Below are 19,856 nucleotides of genomic sequence, written 5' to 3'. Positions count from 1 at the left end.
GCTTATATTCAGAGATCGGGCACTGACTCTATTTTTTGCCAAATTTATTATATACTAAGTGAAAAAATTCCAAAAGCTTAAAGCACCTGGTATTCCTTGGCGGTCTATCATTCAAGTACTAACCAGACCTTAACCTGCTAAGATTCAGAGATCGGGCATTGACTTCTTCTTCTGCACCTGATATTCCCAGGCAGTCTCCCATCCATGTACTAACCTGGCGCAAACCTGCTTATATTCAGAGATCGGGCATTGACTCTATTTTTTGGCAAAATTATTATATACTAAGTGAAAAATTTCAAAATAGCTTAGAGTACCTGGCATTCTCAGGCGGTCTCCCATCCAGGCACTAACCAGGCCCAAACCTGCTTAGCTTCCGAGATCAGACAAGATCGGGCATAGCCAGGCTGGTATGGCCATAAGCGAAGACTGCTGCAAAGAGAAGGCTATTTAAAGATCAGCCAATCTACTCGCCAGTACATTATAAAAGTAGGAAAGAAACCCCAAAAGCTTAAAGCACCTGGTATTCCCAGGCAGTCTCCCATCCATGTACTAACCTGGCCCAAACCTGCTTATATTCAGAGATCGGGCATTGACTCTATTTTTTGCCAAATTTATTATATACTAAGTGAAAAAATTCCAAAAGCTTAAAGCACCTGGTATTCCTTGGCGGTCTCTCATCCAAGTACTAACCAGACCTAAACCTGCTAAGATTCAGAGATCGGGCATTGACTCTTTTTTTTTTTTTTGCAAGATTATTATATAATTTGTGAAAAAAATCCAAAAATTTAAAGCACCTGGTATTCCCAGGCAGTCTCCCATCCATGTACTAACCTGGCCCAAACCTGCTTATATTCAGAGATCGGGCATTGACTCTATTTGTTGCCAAATTTATTATATACTAAGTGAAAAAATTCCAAAAGCTTAAAGCACCTGGTATTCCTTGGCGGTCTCTCATCCAAGTACTAACCAGACCTAAACCTGCTAAGATTCAGAGATCGGGCATTGACTCTTTTTTTTTTTTTTTTTTTTTTTTGCAAGATTATTATATAATTCGTGAAAAATATCCAAAAATTTAAAGCACCTGATATTCCCAGGCAGTCTCCCATCCATGTACTAACCTGGCGCAAACCTGCTTATATTCAGAGATCGGGCATTGACTCTATTTTTTGGCAAAATTATTATATACTAAGTGAAAAATTTCAAAAAAGCTTACAGTACCTGGTATTCCCAGGCGGTCTCCCATCCAGGCACTAACCAGGCCCAAACCTGCTTAGCTTACGAGATCAGACAAGATCGGGCATAGCCAGGCTGGTATGGCCATAAGCGAAGACTGCTGCAAAGAGAAGGCTATTTAAAGATCAGCCAATCTACTCGCCAGTACATTATAAAAGTAGGAAAGAAACCCCAAAAGCTTAAAGCACCTGGTATTCCTAGGCGGTCTCTCATCCAAGTACTAACCTGGCCCAAACCTGCTTATATTCAGAGATCGGGCATTGACTCTATTTTTTGCCAAATTTATTATATACTAAGTGAAAAAATTCCAAAAGCTTAAAGCACCTGGTATTCCTTGGCGGTCTATCATTCAAGTACTAACCAGACCTTAACCTGCTAAGATTCAGAGATCGGGCATTGATTTCTTCTTTTTTTTTTTTTGCAAGATTATTATATAATTCGTGAAAAATATCCAAAAATTTAAAGCACCTGGTATTCCCAGGCAGTCTCCCATCCATGTACTAACCTGGCCCAAACCTGCTTATATTCAGAGATCGGGCATTGACTCTATTTTTTGCCAAATTTATTATATACTAAGTGAAAAATTCCAAAAGCTTTAAGCACCTGGTATTCCTAGGCGGTCTTTCAACCAAGTACTAACCAGACCTAAACCTGCTAAGATTCAGAGATCGGGCATTGACTCTATTTTTTTTTTTTTTTTTGCAAGATTATTATATAATTTGTGAAAAATATCCAAAAATTTAAAGCACCTGGCATTCCCAGGCAGTCTCCCATCCATGTACTAACCTGGCCCAAACCTGCTTATATTCAGAGATCGGGCACTGACTCTATTTTTTGCCAAATTTATTATATACTAAGTGAAAAAATTCCAAAAGCTTAAAGCACCTGGTATTCCTTGGCGGTCTCTCATCCAAGTACTAACCAGACCTAAACCTGCTAAGATTCAGAGATCGGGCATTGACTCTTTTTTTTTTTTTTTTTTTTGCAAGATTATTATATAATTCGTGAAAAATATCCAAAAATTTAAAGCACCTGATATTCCCAGGCAGTCTCCCATCCATGTACTAACCTGGCGCAAACCTGCTTATATTCAGAGATCGGGCATTGACTCTATTTTTTGGCAAAATTATTATATACTAAGTGAAAAATTTCAAAATAGCTTAGAGTACCTGGCATTCCCAGGCGGTCTCCCATCCAGGCACTAACCAGGCCCAAACCTGCTTAGCTTCCGAGATCAGACAAGATCGGGCATAGCCAGGCTGGTATGGCCATAAGCGAAGACTGCTGCAAAGAGAAGGCTATTTAAAGATCAGCCAATCTACTCGCCAGTACATTATAAAAGTAGGAAAGAAACCCCAAAAGCTTAAAGCACCTGGTATTCCTAGGCGGTCTCTCATCCAAGTACTAACCTGGCCCAAACCTGCTTATATTCAGAGATCGGGCATTGACTCTAATTTTTGGCAAATTTATTATATACTAAGTGAAAAAATTCCAAAAGCTTAAAGCACCTGGTATTCCTTGGCGGTCTATCATTCAAGTACTAACCAGACCTTAACCTGCTAAGATTCAGAGATCGGGCATTGACTTCTTCTTTTTTTTTTTTTTTTTTGCAAGATTATTATATAATTCGTGAAAAATATCCAAAAATTTAAAGCACCTGGTATTCCCAGGCAGTCTCCCATCCATGTACTAACCTGGCCCAAACCTGCTTATATTCAGAGATCGGGCATTGACTCTATTTTTTGCCAAATTTATTATATACTAAGTGAAAAAATTCCAAAAGCTTAAAGCACCTGGTATTCCTTGGCGGTCTCTCATCCAAGTACTAACTAGACCTAAACCTGCTAAAATTCAGAGATCGGGCATTGACTCTTTTTTTTTTTTTTTTGCAAGATTATTATATAATTTGTGAAAAATATCCAAAAATTTAAAGCACCTGGTATTCCCAGGCAGTCTCCCATCCATGTACTAACCTGGCCCAAACCTGCTTATATTCAGAGATCGGGCATTGACTCTATTTTTTGCCAAATTTATTATATACTAAGTGAAAAAATTCCAAAAGCTTAAAGCACCTGGTATTCCTTGGCGGTCTCTCATCCAAGTACTAACCAGACCTAAACCTGCTAAGATTCAGAGATCGGGCATTGACTCTTTTTTTTTTTTTTTTTTTTTTTTTGCAAGATTATTATATAATTCGTGAAAAATATCCAAAAATTTAAAGCACCTGATATTCCCAGGCAGTCTCCCATCCATGTACTAACCTGGCGCAAACCTGCTTATATTCAGAGATCGGGCATTGACTCTATTTTTTGGCAAAATTATTATATACTAAGTGAAAAATTTCAAAAAAGCTTAGAGTACCTGGCATTCTCAGGCAGTCTCCCATCCAGGCACTAACCAGGCACAAACCTGCTTAGCTTCCGAGATCAGACAAGATCGGGCATAGCCAGGCTGGTATGGCCCTAAGCGAAGACTGCTGCAAAGAGAAGGCTATTTAAAGATCAGCCAATCTACTCGCCAGTACATTATAAAAGTAGGAAAGAAACCCCAAAAGCTTAAAGCACCTGGTATTCCTAGGCGGTCTCTCATCCAAGTACTAACCTGGCCCAAACCTGCTTTTGTTCAGAGATCGGGCATTGACTCTATTTTTTGCCAAATTTATTATATACTAAGTGAAAAAATTCCAAAAGCTTAAAGCACCTGGTATTCCTTGGCGGTCTATCATTCAAGTACTAACCAGACCTTAACCTGCTAAGATTCAGAGATCGGGCATTGACTTCTTCTTTTTTTTTTTTTTTTGCAAGATTATTATATAATTCGTGAAAAATATCCAAAAATTTAAAGCACCTGGTATTCCCAGGCAGTCTCCCATCCATGTACTAACCTGGCCCAAACCTGCTTATATTCAGAGATCGGGCATTGACTCTATTTTTTGCCAAATTTATTATATACTAAGTGAAAAAATTCCAAAAGCTTTAAGCACCTGGTATTCCTAGGCGGTCTTTCAACCAAGTACTAACCAGACCTAAACCTGCTAAGATTCAGAGATCGGGCATTGACTCTATTTTTTTTTTTTTTTGCAAGATTATTATATAATTTGTGAAAAATATCCAAAAATTTAAAGCACCTGGTATTCCCAGGCAGTCTCCCATCCATGTACTAACCTGGCCCAAACCTGCTTATATTCAGAGATCGGGCACTGACTCTATTTTTTGCCAAATTTATTATATACTAAGTGAAAAAATTCCAAAAGCTTAAAGCACCTGGTATTCCTTGGCGGTCTATCATTCAAGTACTAACCAGACCTTAACCTGCTAAGATTCAGAGATCGGGCATTGACTTCTTCTTCTGCACCTGATATTCCCAGGCAGTCTCCCATCCATGTACTAACCTGGCGCAAACCTGCTTATATTCAGAGATCGGGCATTGACTCTATTTTTTGGCAAAATTATTATATACTAAGTGAAAAATTTCAAAATAGCTTAGAGTACCTGGCATTCTCAGGCGGTCTCCCATCCAGGCACTAACCAGGCCCAAACCTGCTTAGCTTCCGAGATCAGACAAGATCGGGCATAGCCAGGCTGGTATGGCCATAAGCGAAGACTGCTGCAAAGAGAAGGCTATTTAAAGATCAGCCAATCTACTCGCCAGTACATTATAAAAGTAGGAAAGAAACCCCAAAAGCTTAAAGCACCTGGTATTCCCAGGCAGTCTCCCATCCATGTACTAACCTGGCCCAAACCTGCTTATATTCAGAGATCGGGCATTGACTCTATTTTTTGCCAAATTTATTATATACTAAGTGAAAAAATTCCAAAAGCTTAAAGCACCTGGTATTCCTTGGCGGTCTCTCATCCAAGTACTAACCAGACCTAAACCTGCTAAGATTCAGAGATCGGGCATTGACTCTTTTTTTTTTTTTTTGCAAGATTATTATATAATTTGTGAAAAAAATCCAAAAATTTAAAGCACCTGGTATTCCCAGGCAGTCTCCCATCCATGTACTAACCTGGCCCAAACCTGCTTATATTCAGAGATCGGGCATTGACTCTATTTGTTGCCAAATTTATTATATACTAAGTGAAAAAATTCCAAAAGCTTAAAGCACCTGGTATTCCTTGGCGGTCTCTCATCCAAGTACTAACCAGACCTAAACCTGCTAAGATTCAGAGATCGGGCATTGACTCTTTTTTTTTTTTTTTTTTTTTTTTGCAAGATTATTATATAATTCGTGAAAAATATCCAAAAATTTAAAGCACCTGATATTCCCAGGCAGTCTCCCATCCATGTACTAACCTGGCGCAAACCTGCTTATATTCAGAGATCGGGCATTGACTCTATTTTTTGGCAAAATTATTATATACTAAGTGAAAAATTTCAAAAAAGCTTACAGTACCTGGTATTCCCAGGCGGTCTCCCATCCAGGCACTAACCAGGCCCAAACCTGCTTAGCTTACGAGATCAGACAAGATCGGGCATAGCCAGGCTGGTATGGCCATAAGCGAAGACTGCTGCAAAGAGAAGGCTATTTAAAGATCAGCCAATCTACTCGCCAGTACATTATAAAAGTAGGAAAGAAACCCCAAAAGCTTAAAGCACCTGGTATTCCTAGGCGGTCTCTCATCCAAGTACTAACCTGGCCCAAACCTGCTTATATTCAGAGATCGGGCATTGACTCTATTTTTTGCCAAATTTATTATATACTAAGTGAAAAAATTCCAAAAGCTTAAAGCACCTGGTATTCCTTGGCGGTCTATCATTCAAGTACTAACCAGACCTTAACCTGCTAAGATTCAGAGATCGGGCATTGATTTCTTCTTTTTTTTTTTTTGCAAGATTATTATATAATTCGTGAAAAATATCCAAAAATTTAAAGCACCTGATATTCCCAGGCAGTCTCCCATCCATGTACTAACCTGGCGCAAACCTGCTTATATTCAGAGATCGGGCATTGACTCTATTTTTTGGCAAAATTATTATATACTAAGTGAAAAATTTCAAAATAGCTTAGAGTACCTGGCATTCCCAGGCGGTCTCCCATCCAGGCACTAACCAGGCCCAAACCTGCTTAGCTTCCGAGATCAGACAAGATCGGGCATAGCCAGGCTGGTATGGCCATAAGCGAAGACTGCTGCAAAGAGAAGGCTATTTAAAGATCAGCCAATCTACTCGCCAGTACATTATAAAAGTAGGAAAGAAACCCCAAAAGCTTAAAGCACCTGGTATTCCTAGGCGGTCTCTCATCCAAGTACTAACCTGGCCCAAACCTGCTTATATTCAGAGATCGGGCATTGACTCTAATTTTTGGCAAATTTATTATATACTAAGTGAAAAAATTCCAAAAGCTTAAAGCACCTGGTATTCCTTGGCGGTCTATCATTCAAGTACTAACCAGACCTTAACCTGCTAAGATTCAGAGATCGGGCATTGACTTCTTCTTTTTTTTTTTTTTTTTTTTTGCAAGATTATTATATAATTCGTGAAAAATATCCAAAAATTTAAAGCACCTGGTATTCCCAGGCAGTCTCCCATCCATGTACTAACCTGGCCCAAACCTGCTTATATTCAGAGATCGGGCATTGACTCTATTTTTTGCCAAATTTATTATATACTAAGTGAAAAAATTCCAAAAGCTTAAAGCACCTGGTATTCCTTGGCGGTCTCTCATCCAAGTACTAACTAGACCTAAACCTGCTAAAATTCAGAGATCGGGCATTGACTCTTTTTTTTTTTTTTTTTTGCAAGATTATTATATAATTTGTGAAAAATATCCAAAAATTTAAAGCACCTGGTATTCCCAGGCAGTCTCCCATCCATGTACTAACCTGGCCCAAAGCTGCTTATATTCAGAGATCGGGCATTGACTCTATTTTTTGCCAAATTTATTATATACTAAGTGAAAAAATTCCAAAAGCTTAAAGCACCTGGTATTCCTTGGCGGTCTCTCATCCAAGTACTAACCAGACCTAAACCTGCTAAGATTCAGAGATCGGGCATTGACTCTTTTTTTTTTTTTTTTTTTTTTTTTGCAAGATTATTATATAATTCGTGAAAAATATCCAAAAATTTAAAGCACCTGATATTCCCAGGCAGTCTCCCATCCATGTACTAACCTGGCGCAAACCTGCTTATATTCAGAGATCGGGCATTGACTCTATTTTTTGGCAAAATTATTATATACTAAGTGAAAAATTTCAAAAAAGCTTAGAGTACCTGGCATTCTCAGGCAGTCTCCCATCCAGGCACTAACCAGGCACAAACCTGCTTAGCTTCCGAGATCAGACAAGATCGGGCATAGCCAGGCTGGTATGGCCCTAAGCGAAGACTGCTGCAAAGAGAAGGCTATTTAAAGATCAGCCAATCTACTCGCCAGTACATTATAAAAGTAGGAAAGAAACCCCAAAAGCTTAAAGCACCTGGTATTCCTAGGCGGTCTCTCATCCAAGTACTAACCTGGCCCAAACCTGCTTTTGTTCAGAGATCGGGCATTGACTCTATTTTTTGCCAAATTTATTATATACTAAGTGAAAAAATTCCAAAAGCTTAAAGCACCTGGTATTCCTTGGCAGTCTATCATTCAAGTACTAACCAGACCTTAACCTGCTAAGATTCAGAGATCGGGCATTGACTTCTTCTTTTTTTTTTTTTTTTGCAAGATTATTATATAATTCGTGAAAAATATCCAAAAATTTAAAGCACCTGGTATTCCCAGGCAGTCTCCCATCCATGTACTAACCTGGCCCAAACCTGCTTATATTCAGAGATCGGGCATTGACTCTATTTTTTGCCAAATTTATTATATACTAAGTGAAAAAATTCCAAAAGCTTTAAGCACCTGGTATTCCTAGGCGGTCTTTCAACCAAGTACTAACCAGACCTAAACCTTCTAAGATTCAGAGATCGGGCATTGACTCTATTTTTTTTTTTTTTTTGCAAGATTATTATATAATTTGTGAAAAATATCCAAAAATTTAAAGCACCTGGTATTCCCAGGCAGTCTCCCATCCATGTACTAACCTGGCCCAAACCTGCTTATATTCAGAGATCGGGCACTGACTCTATTTTTTGCCAAATTTATTATATACTAAGTGAAAAAATTCCAAAAGCTTAAAGCACCTGGTATTCCTTGGCGGTCTATCATTCAAGTACTAACCAGACCTTAACCTGCTAAGATTCAGAGATCGGGCATTGACTTCTTCTTCTGCACCTGATATTCCCAGGCAGTCTCCCATCCATGTACTAACCTGGCGCAAACCTGCTTATATTCAGAGATCGGGCATTGACTCTATTTTTTGGCAAAATTATTATATACTAAGTGAAAAATTTCAAAATAGCTTAGAGTACCTGGCATTCTCAGGCGGTCTCCCATCCAGGCACTAACCAGGCCCAAACCTGCTTAGCTTCCGAGATCAGACAAGATCGGGCATAGCCAGGCTGGTATGGCCATAAGCGAAGACTGCTGCAAAGAGAAGGCTATTTAAAGATCAGCCAATCTACTCGCCAGTACATTATAAAAGTAGGAAAGAAACCCCAAAAGCTTAAAGCACCTGGTATTCCTAGGCGGTCTCTCATCCAAGTACTAACCTGGCCCAAACCTGCTTTTGTTCAGAGATCGGGCATTGACTCTATTTTTTGCCAAATTTATTATATACTAAGTGAAAAAATTCCAAAAGCTTAAAGCACCTGGTATTCCTTGGCAGTCTATCATTCAAGTACTAACCAGACCTTAACCTGCTAAGATTCAGAGATCGGGCATTGACTTCTTCTTTTTTTTTTTTTTTTGCAAGATTATTATATAATTCGTGAAAAATATCCAAAAATTTAAAGCACCTGGTATTCCCAGGCAGTCTCCCATCCATGTACTAACCTGGCCCAAACCTGCTTATATTCAGAGATCGGGCATTGACTCTATTTTTTGCCAAATTTATTATATACTAAGTGAAAAAATTCCAAAAGCTTTAAGCACCTGGTATTCCTAGGCGGTCTTTCAACCAAGTACTAACCAGACCTAAACCTTCTAAGATTCAGAGATCGGGCATTGACTCTATTTTTTTTTTTTTTTTGCAAGATTATTATATAATTTGTGAAAAATATCCAAAAATTTAAAGCACCTGGTATTCCCAGGCAGTCTCCCATCCATGTACTAACCTGGCCCAAACCTGCTTATATTCAGAGATCGGGCACTGACTCTATTTTTTGCCAAATTTATTATATACTAAGTGAAAAAATTCCAAAAGCTTAAAGCACCTGGTATTCCTTGGCGGTCTATCATTCAAGTACTAACCAGACCTTAACCTGCTAAGATTCAGAGATCGGGCATTGACTTCTTCTTCTGCACCTGATATTCCCAGGCAGTCTCCCATCCATGTACTAACCTGGCGCAAACCTGCTTATATTCAGAGATCGGGCATTGACTCTATTTTTTGGCAAAATTATTATATACTAAGTGAAAAATTTCAAAATAGCTTAGAGTACCTGGCATTCTCAGGCGGTCTCCCATCCAGGCACTAACCAGGCCCAAACCTGCTTAGCTTCCGAGATCAGACAAGATCGGGCATAGCCAGGCTGGTATGGCCATAAGCGAAGACTGCTGCAAAGAGAAGGCTATTTAAAGATCAGCCAATCTACTCGCCAGTACATTATAAAAGTAGGAAAGAAACCCCAAAAGCTTAAAGCACCTGGTATTCCTAGGCGGTCTCTCATCCAAGTACTAACCTGGCCCAAACCTGCTTATATTCAGAGATCGGGCATTGACTCTAATTTTTGGCAAATTTATTATATACTAAGTGAAAAAATTCCAAAAGCTTAAAGCACCTGGTATTCCTTGGCGGTCTATCATTCAAGTACTAACCAGACCTTAACCTGCTAAGATTCAGAGATCGGGCATTGACTTCTTCTTTTTTTTTTTTTTTTTTTTGCAAGATTATTATATAATTCGTGAAAAATATCCAAAAATTTAAAGCACCTGGTATTCCCAGGCAGTCTCCCATCCATGTACTAACCTGGCCCAAACCTGCTTATATTCAGAGATCGGGCATTGACTCTATTTTTTGCCAAATTTATTATATACTAAGTGAAAAAATTCCAAAAGCTTAAAGCACCTGGTATTCCTTGGCGGTCTCTCATCCAAGTACTAACTAGACCTAAACCTGCTAAAATTCAGAGATCGGGCATTGACTCTTTTTTTTTTTTTTTTTTGCAAGATTATTATATAATTTGTGAAAAATATCCAAAAATTTAAAGCACCTGGTATTCCCAGGCAGTCTCCCATCCATGTACTAACCTGGCCCAAAGCTGCTTATATTCAGAGATCGGGCATTGACTCTATTTTTTGCCAAATTTATTATATACTAAGTGAAAAAATTCCAAAAGCTTAAAGCACCTGGTATTCCTTGGCGGTCTCTCATCCAAGTACTAACCAGACCTAAACCTGCTAAGATTCAGAGATCGGGCATTGACTCTTTTTTTTTTTTTTTTTTTTTTTTTGCAAGATTATTATATAATTCGTGAAAAATATCCAAAAATTTAAAGCACCTGATATTCCCAGGCAGTCTCCCATCCATGTACTAACCTGGCGCAAACCTGCTTATATTCAGAGATCGGGCATTGACTCTATTTTTTGGCAAAATTATTATATACTAAGTGAAAAATTTCAAAAAAGCTTAGAGTACCTGGCATTCTCAGGCAGTCTCCCATCCAGGCACTAACCAGGCACAAACCTGCTTAGCTTCCGAGATCAGACAAGATCGGGCATAGCCAGGCTGGTATGGCCCTAAGCGAAGACTGCTGCAAAGAGAAGGCTATTTAAAGATCAGCCAATCTACTCGCCAGTACATTATAAAAGTAGGAAAGAAACCCCAAAAGCTTAAAGCACCTGGTATTCCTAGGCGGTCTCTCATCCAAGTACTAACCTGGCCCAAACCTGCTTTTGTTCAGAGATCGGGCATTGACTCTATTTTTTGCCAAATTTATTATATACTAAGTGAAAAAATTCCAAAAGCTTAAAGCACCTGGTATTCCTTGGCGGTCTATCATTCAAGTACTAACCAGACCTTAACCTGCTAAGATTCAGAGATCGGGCATTGACTTCTTCTTTTTTTTTTTTTTTGCAAGATTATTATATAATTCGTGAAAAATATCCAAAAATTTAAAGCACCTGGTATTCCCAGGCAGTCTCCCATCCATGTACTAACCTGGCCCAAACCTGCTTATATTCAGAGATCGGGCATTGACTCTATTTTTTGCCAAATTTATTATATACTAAGTGAAAAAATTCCAAAAGCTTTAAGCACCTGGTATTCCTAGGCGGTCTTTCAACCAAGTACTAACCAGACCTAAACCTTCTAAGATTCAGAGATCGGGCATTGACTCTATTTTTTTTTTTTTTTTGCAAGATTATTATATAATTTGTGAAAAATATCCAAAAATTTAAAGCACCTGGTATTCCCAGGCAGTCTCCCATCCATGTACTAACCTGGCCCAAACCTGCTTATATTCAGAGATCGGGCACTGACTCTATTTTTTGCCAAATTTATTATATACTAAGTGAAAAAATTCCAAAAGCTTAAAGCACCTGGTATTCCTTGGCGGTCTATCATTCAAGTACTAACCAGACCTTAACCTGCTAAGATTCAGAGATCGGGCATTGACTTCTTCTTCTGCACCTGATATTCCCAGGCAGTCTCCCATCCATGTACTAACCTGGCGCAAACCTGCTTATATTCAGAGATCGGGCATTGACTCTATTTTTTGGCAAAATTATTATATACTAAGTGAAAAATTTCAAAATAGCTTAGAGTACCTGGCATTCTCAGGCGGTCTCCCATCCAGGCACTAACCAGGCCCAAACCTGCTTAGCTTCCGAGATCAGACAAGATCGGGCATAGCCAGGCTGGTATGGCCATAAGCGAAGACTGCTGCAAAGAGAAGGCTATTTAAAGATCAGCCAATCTACTCGCCAGTACATTATAAAAGTAGGAAAGAAACCCCAAAAGCTTAAAGCACCTGGTATTCCCAGGCAGTCTCCCATCCATGTACTAACCTGGCCCAAACCTGCTTATATTCAGAGATCGGGCATTGACTCTATTTTTTGCCAAATTTATTATATACTAAGTGAAAAAATTCCAAAAGCTTAAAGCACCTGGTATTCCTTGGCGGTCTCTCATCCAAGTACTAACCAGACCTAAACCTGCTAAGATTCAGAGATCGGGCATTGACTCTTTTTTTTTTTTTTGCAAGATTATTATATAATTTGTGAAAAAAATCCAAAAATTTAAAGCACCTGGTATTCCCAGGCAGTCTCCCATCCATGTACTAACCTGGCCCAAACCTGCTTATATTCAGAGATCGGGCATTGACTCTATTTGTTGCCAAATTTATTATATACTAAGTGAAAAAATTCCAAAAGCTTAAAGCACCTGGTATTCCTTGGCGGTCTCTCATCCAAGTACTAACCAGACCTAAACCTGCTAAGATTCAGAGATCGGGCATTGACTCTTTTTTTTTTTTTTTTTTTTTTGCAAGATTATTATATAATTCGTGAAAAATATCCAAAAATTTAAAGCACCTGATATTCCCAGGCAGTCTCCCATCCATGTACTAACCTGGCGCAAACCTGCTTATATTCAGAGATCGGGCATTGACTCTATTTTTTGGCAAAATTATTATATACTAAGTGAAAAATTTCAAAAAAGCTTACAGTACCTGGTATTCCCAGGCGGTCTCCCATCCAGGCACTAACCAGGCCCAAACCTGCTTAGCTTACGAGATCAGACAAGATCGGGCATAGCCAGGCTGGTATGGCCATAAGCGAAGACTGCTGCAAAGAGAAGGCTATTTAAAGATCAGCCAATCTACTCGCCAGTACATTATAAAAGTAGGAAAGAAACCCCAAAAGCTTAAAGCACCTGGTATTCCTAGGCGGTCTCTCATCCAAGTACTAACCTGGCCCAAACCTGCTTATATTCAGAGATCGGGCATTGACTCTATTTTTTGCCAAATTTATTATATACTAAGTGAAAAAATTCCAAAAGCTTAAAGCACCTGGTATTCCTTGGCGGTCTATCATTCAAGTACTAACCAGACCTTAACCTGCTAAGATTCAGAGATCGGGCATTGATTTCTTCTTTTTTTTTTTTTGCAAGATTATTATATAATTCGTGAAAAATATCCAAAAATTTAAAGCACCTGGTATTCCCAGGCAGTCTCCCATCCATGTACTAACCTGGCCCAAACCTGCTTATATTCAGAGATCGGGCATTGACTCTATTTTTTGCCAAATTTATTATATACTAAGTGAAAAATTCCAAAAGCTTTAAGCACCTGGTATTCCTAGGCGGTCTTTCAACCAAGTACTAACCAGACCTAAACCTGCTAAGATTCAGAGATCGGGCATTGACTCTATTTTTTTTTTTTTTTTTGCAAGATTATTATATAATTTGTGAAAAATATCCAAAAATTTAAAGCACCTGGCATTCCCAGGCAGTCTCCCATCCATGTACTAACCTGGCCCAAACCTGCTTATATTCAGAGATCGGGCACTGACACTATTTTTTGCCAAATTTATTATATACTAAGTGAAAAAATTCCAAAAGCTTAAAGCACCTGGTATTCCTTGGCGGTCTCTCATCCAAGTACTAACCAGACCTAAACCTGCTAAGATTCAGAGATCGGGCATTGACTCTTTTTTTTTTTTTTTTTTTTTTTTTGCAAGATTATTATATAATTCGTGAAAAATATCCAAAAATTTAAAGCACCTGATATTCCCAGGCAGTCTCCCATCCATGTACTAACCTGGCGCAAACCTGCTTATATTCAGAGATCGGGCATTGACTCTATTTTTTGGCAAAATTATTATATACTAAGTGAAAAATTTCAAAATAGCTTAGAGTACCTGGCATTCCCAGGCGGTCTCCCATCCAGGCACTAACCAGGCCCAAACCTGCTTAGCTTCCGAGATCAGACAAGATCGGGCATAGCCAGGCTGGTATGGCCATAAGCGAAGACTGCTGCAAAGAGAAGGCTATTTAAAGATCAGCCAATCTACTCGCCAGTACATTATAAAAGTAGGAAAGAAACCCCAAAAGCTTAAAGCACCTGGTATTCCTAGGCGGTCTCTCATCCAAGTACTAACCTGGCCCAAACCTGCTTATATTCAGAGATCGGGCATTGACTCTAATTTTTGGCAAATTTATTATATACTAAGTGAAAAAATTCCAAAAGCTTAAAGCACCTGGTATTCCTTGGCGGTCTATCATTCAAGTACTAACCAGACCTTAACCTGCTAAGATTCAGAGATCGGGCATTGACTTCTTCTTTTTTTTTTTTTTTTTTGCAAGATTATTATATAATTCGTGAAAAATATCCAAAAATTTAAAGCACCTGGTATTCCCAGGCAGTCTCCCATCCATGTACTAACCTGGCCCAAACCTGCTTATATTCAGAGATCGGGCATTGACTCTATTTTTTGCCAAATTTATTATATACTAAGTGAAAAAATTCCAAAAGCTTAAAGCACCTGGTATTCCTTGGCGGTCTCTCATCCAAGTACTAACTAGACCTAAACCTGCTAAAATTCAGAGATCGGGCATTGACTCTTTTTTTTTTTTTTTTTGCAAGATTATTATATAATTTGTGAAAAATATCCAAAAATTTAAAGCACCTGGTATTCCCAGGCAGTCTCCCATCCATGTACTAACCTGGCCCAAAGCTGCTTATATTCAGAGATCGGGCATTGACTCTATTTTTTGCCAAATTTATTATATACTAAGTGAAAAAATTCCAAAAGCTTAAAGCACCTGGTATTCCTTGGCGGTCTCTCATCCAAGTACTAACCAGACCTAAACCTGCTAAGATTCAGAGATCGGGCATTGACTCTTTTTTTTTTTTTTTTTTTTTTTTTGCAAGATTATTATATAATTCGTGAAAAATATCCAAAAATTTAAAGCACCTGATATTCCCAGGCAGTCTCCCATCCATGTACTAACCTGGCGCAAACCTGCTTATATTCAGAGATCGGGCATTGACTCTATTTTTTGGCAAAATTATTATATACTAAGTGAAAAATTTCAAAAAAGCTTAGAGTACCTGGCATTCTCAGGCAGTCTCCCATCCAGGCACTAACCAGGCACAAACCTGCTTAGCTTCCGAGATCAGACAAGATCGGGCATAGCCAGGCTGGTATGGCCCTAAGCGAAGACTGCTGCAAAGAGAAGGCTATTTAAAGATCAGCCAATCTACTCGCCAGTACATTATAAAAGTAGGAAAGAAACCCCAAAAGCTTAAAGCACCTGGTATTCCTAGGCGGTCTCTCATCCAAGTACTAACCTGGCCCAAACCTGCTTTTGTTCAGAGATCGGGCATTGACTCTATTTTTTGCCAAATTTATTATATACTAAGTGAAAAAATTCCAAAAGCTTAAAGCACCTGGTATTCCTTGGCGGTCTATCATTCAAGTACTAACCAGACCTTAACCTGCTAAGATTCAGAGATCGGGCATTGACTTCTTCTTTTTTTTTTTTTTGCAAGATTATTATATAATTCGTGAAAAATATCCAAAAATTTAAAGCACCTGGTATTCCCAGGCAGTCTCCCATCCATGTACTAACCTGGCCCAAACCTGCTTATATTCAGAGATCGGGCATTGACTCTATTTTTTGCCAAATTTATTATATACTAAGTGAAAAAATTCCAAAAGCTTTAAGCACCTGGTATTCCTAGGCGGTCTTTCAACCAAGTACTAACCAGACCTAAACCTTCTAAGATTCAGAGATCGGGCATTGACTCTATTTTTTTTTTTTTTTTGCAAGATTATTATATAATTTGTGAAAAATATCCAAAAATTTAAAGCACCTGGTATTCCCAGGCAGTCTCCCATCCATGTACTAACCTGGCCCAAACCTGCTTATATTCAGAGATCGGGCACTGACTCTATTTTTTGCCAAATTTATTATATACTAAGTGAAAAAATTCCAAAAGCTTAAAGCACCTGGTATTCCTTGGCGGTCTATCATTCAAGTACTAACCAGACCTTAACCTGCTAAGATTCAGAGATCGGGCATTGACTTCTTCTTCTGCACCTGATATTCCCAGGCAGTCTCCCATCCATGTACTAACCTGGCGCAAACCTGCTTATATTCAGAGATCGGGCATTGACTCTATTTTTTGGCAAAATTATTATATACTAAGTGAAAAATTTCAAAATAGCTTAGAGTACCTGGCATTCTCAGGCGGTCTCCCATCCAGGCACTAACCAGGCCCAAACCTGCTTAGCTTCCGAGATCAGACAAGATCGGGCATAGCCAGGCTGGTATGGCCATAAGCGAAGACTGCTGCAAAGAGAAGGCTATTTAAAGATCAGCCAATCTACTCGCCAGTACATTATAAAAGTAGGAAAGAAACCCCAAAAGCTTAAAGCACCTGGTATTCCCAGGCAGTCTCCCATCCATGTACTAACCTGGCCCAAACCTGCTTATATTCAGAGATCGGGCATTGACTCTATTTTTTGCCAAATTTATTATATACTAAGTGAAAAAATTCCAAAAGCTTAAAGCACCTGGTATTCCTTGGCGGTCTCTCATCCAAGTACTAACCAGACCTAAACCTGCTAAGATTCAGAGATCGGGCATTGACTCTTTTTTTTTTTTTTGCAAGATTATTATATAATTTGTGAAAAAAATCCAAAAATTTAAAGCACCTGGTATTCCCAGGCAGTCTCCCATCCATGTACTAACCTGGCCCAAACCTGCTTATATTCAGAGATCGGGCATTGACTCTATTTGTTGCCAAATTTATTATATACTAAGTGAAAAAATTCCAAAAGCTTAAAGCACCTGGTATTCCTTGGCGGTCTCTCATCCAAGTACTAACCAGACCTAAACCTGCTAAGATTCAGAGATCGGGCATTGACTCTTTTTTTTTTTTTTTTTTTTTTTGCAAGATTATTATATAATTTGTGAAAAATATCCAAAAATTTAAAGCACCTGATATTCCCAGGCAGTCTCCCATCCATGTACTAACCTGGCGCAAACCTGCTTATATTCAGAGATCGGGCATTGACTCTATTTTTTGGCAAAATTATTATATACTAAGTGAAAAATTTCAAAAAAGCTTACAGTACCTGGTATTCCCAGGCGGTCTCCCATCCAGGCACTAACCAGGCCCAAACCTGCTTAGCTTACGAGATCAGACAAGATCGGGCATAGCCAGGCTGGTATGGCCATAAGCGAAGACTGCTGCAAAGAGAAGGCTATTTAAAGATCAGCCAATCTACTCGCCAGTACATTATAAAAGTAGGAAAGAAACCCCAAAAGCTTAAAGCACCTGGTATTCCTAGGCGGTCTCTCATCCAAGTACTAACCTGGCCCAAACCTGCTTATATTCAGAGATCGGGCATTGACTCTATTTTTTGCCAAATTTATTATATACTAAGTGAAAAAATTCCAAAAGCTTAAAGCACCTGGTATTCCTTGGCGGTCTATCATTCAAGTACTAACCAGACCTTAACCTGCTAAGATTCAGAGATCGGGCATTGATTTCTTCTTTTTTTTTTTTTGCAAGATTATTATATAATTCGTGAAAAATATCCAAAAATTTAAAGCACCTGGTATTCCCAGGCAGTCTCCCATCCATGTACTAACCTGGCCCAAACCTGCTTATATTCAGAGATCGGGCATTGACTCTAATTTTTGGCAAATTTATTATATACTAAGTGAAAAATTCCAAAAGCTTTAAGCACCTGGTATTCCTAGGCGGTCTTTCAACCAAGTACTAACCAGACCTAAACCTGCTAAGATTCAGAGATCGGGCATTGACTCTATTTTTTTTTTTTTTTTTGCAAGATTATTATATAATTTGTGAAAAATATCCAAAAATTTAAAGCACCTGGCATTCCCAGGCAGTCTCCCATCCATGTACTAACCTGGCCCAAACCTGCTTATATTCAGAGATCGGGCACTGACTCTATTTTTTGCCAAATTTATTATATACTAAGTGAAAAAATTCCAAAAGCTTAAAGCACCTGGTATTCCTTGGCGGTCTCTCATCCAAGTACTAACCAGACCTAAACCTGCTAAGATTCAGAGATCGGGCATTGACTCTTTTTTTTTTTTTTTTTTTTGCAAGATTATTATATAATTCGTGAAAAATATCCAAAAATTTAAAGCACCTGATATTCCCAGGCAGTCTCCCATCCATGTACTAACCTGGCGCAAACCTGCTTATATTCAGAGATCGGGCATTGACTCTATTTTTTGGCAAAATTATTATATACTAAGTGAAAAATTTCAAAATAGCTTAGAGTACCTGGCATTCCCAGGCGGTCTCCCATCCAGGCACTAACCAGGCCCAAACCTGCTTAGCTTCCGAGATCAGACAAGATCGGGCATAGCCAGGCTGGTATGGCCATAAGCGAAGACTGCTGCAAAGAGAAGGCTATTTAAAGATCAGCCAATCTACTCGCCAGTACATTATAAAAGTAGGAAAGAAACCCCAAAAGCTTAAAGCACCTGGTATTCCTAGGCGGTCTCTCATCCAAGTACTAACCTGGCCCAAACCTGCTTATATTCAGAGATCGGGCATTGACTCTAATTTTTGGCAAATTTATTATATACTAAGTGAAAAAATTCCAAAAGCTTAAAGCACCTGGTATTCCTTGGCGGTCTATCATTCAAGTACTAACCAGACCTTAACCTGCTAAGATTCAGAGATCGGGCATTGACTTCTTCTTTTTTTTTTTTTTTTTTGCAAGATTATTATATAATTCGTGAAAAATATCCAAAAATTTAAAGCACCTGGTATTCCCAGGCAGTCTCCCATCCATGTACTAACCTGGCCCAAACCTGCTTATATTCAGAGATCGGGCATTGACTCTATTTTTTGCCAAATTTATTATATACTAAGTGAAAAAATTCCAAAAGCTTAAAGCACCTGGTATTCCTTGGCGGTCTCTCATCCAAGTACTAACTAGACCTAAACCTGCTAAAATTCAGAGATCGGGCATTGACTCTTTTTTTTTTTTTTTTGCAAGATTATTATATAATTTGTGAAAAATATCCAAAAATTTAAAGCACCTGGTATTCCCAGGCAGTCTCCCATCCATGTACTAACCTGGCCCAAACCTGCTTATATTCAGAGATCGGGCATTGACTCTATTTTTTGCCAAATTTATTATATACTAAGTGAAAAAATTCCAAAAGCTTAAAGCACCTGGTATTCCTTGGCGGTCTCTCATCCAAGTACTAACCAGACCTAAACCTGCTAAGATTCAGAGATCGGGCATTGACTCTTTTTTTTTTTTTTTTTTTTTTTTTGCAAGATTATTATATAATTCGTGAAAAATATCCAAAAATTTAAAGCACCTGATATTCCCAGGCAGTCTCCCATCCATGTACTAACCTGGCGCAAACCTGCTTATATTCAGAGATCGGGCATTGACTCTATTTTTTGGCAAAATTATTATATACTAAGTGAAAAATTTCAAAAAAGCTTACAGTACCTGGTATTCCCAGGCGGTCTCCCATCCAGGCACTAACCAGGCCCAAACCTGCTTAGCTTACGAGATCAGACAAGATCGGGCATAGCCAGGCTGGTATGGCCATAAGCGAAGACTGCTGCAAAGAGAAGGC

At 38.7% G+C, this 19,856-nt stretch overlaps 1 protein-coding gene and 19 pseudogenes across 1 annotated transcript in view; all 20 read right to left on the bottom strand.

The window, feature by feature from the left end:
• Positions 1 to 19,856, bottom strand: part of LOC127934946 (E3 SUMO-protein ligase ZBED1) — a 157,632-nt gene that overhangs the window by 73,707 nt on the left and 64,069 nt on the right. The window lies entirely within an intron of this gene.
• On the bottom strand, positions 303 to 421 carry LOC127936637 (uncharacterized; annotated as a pseudogene).
• On the bottom strand, positions 1,207 to 1,325 carry LOC127937906 (uncharacterized; annotated as a pseudogene).
• LOC127936003 (uncharacterized) lies at positions 2,391 to 2,509 on the bottom strand (annotated as a pseudogene).
• LOC127937430 (uncharacterized) lies at positions 3,583 to 3,701 on the bottom strand (annotated as a pseudogene).
• On the bottom strand, positions 4,713 to 4,831 carry LOC127936636 (uncharacterized; annotated as a pseudogene).
• Positions 5,618 to 5,736, bottom strand: LOC127937905 (uncharacterized; annotated as a pseudogene).
• LOC127936002 (uncharacterized) lies at positions 6,238 to 6,356 on the bottom strand (annotated as a pseudogene).
• On the bottom strand, positions 7,435 to 7,553 carry LOC127937429 (uncharacterized; annotated as a pseudogene).
• Positions 8,566 to 8,684, bottom strand: LOC127936635 (uncharacterized; annotated as a pseudogene).
• On the bottom strand, positions 9,697 to 9,815 carry LOC127936633 (uncharacterized; annotated as a pseudogene).
• LOC127937428 (uncharacterized) lies at positions 10,893 to 11,011 on the bottom strand (annotated as a pseudogene).
• Positions 12,023 to 12,141, bottom strand: LOC127936632 (uncharacterized; annotated as a pseudogene).
• LOC127937904 (uncharacterized) lies at positions 12,925 to 13,043 on the bottom strand (annotated as a pseudogene).
• On the bottom strand, positions 14,114 to 14,232 carry LOC127936001 (uncharacterized; annotated as a pseudogene).
• Positions 15,307 to 15,425, bottom strand: LOC127937427 (uncharacterized; annotated as a pseudogene).
• Positions 16,436 to 16,554, bottom strand: LOC127936631 (uncharacterized; annotated as a pseudogene).
• On the bottom strand, positions 17,339 to 17,457 carry LOC127937903 (uncharacterized; annotated as a pseudogene).
• On the bottom strand, positions 18,523 to 18,641 carry LOC127936000 (uncharacterized; annotated as a pseudogene).
• LOC127937902 (uncharacterized) lies at positions 19,715 to 19,833 on the bottom strand (annotated as a pseudogene).

This window comes from Carassius gibelio, chromosome A19, assembly GCF_023724105.1.
Source record: "Carassius gibelio isolate Cgi1373 ecotype wild population from Czech Republic chromosome A19, carGib1.2-hapl.c, whole genome shotgun sequence".
Classification (NCBI taxonomy): domain Eukaryota; kingdom Metazoa; phylum Chordata; class Actinopteri; order Cypriniformes; family Cyprinidae; genus Carassius; species Carassius gibelio.
Note: the sequence above shows the minus strand (reverse complement) of the source record. Positions and strands in the feature narration are given on the sequence as shown.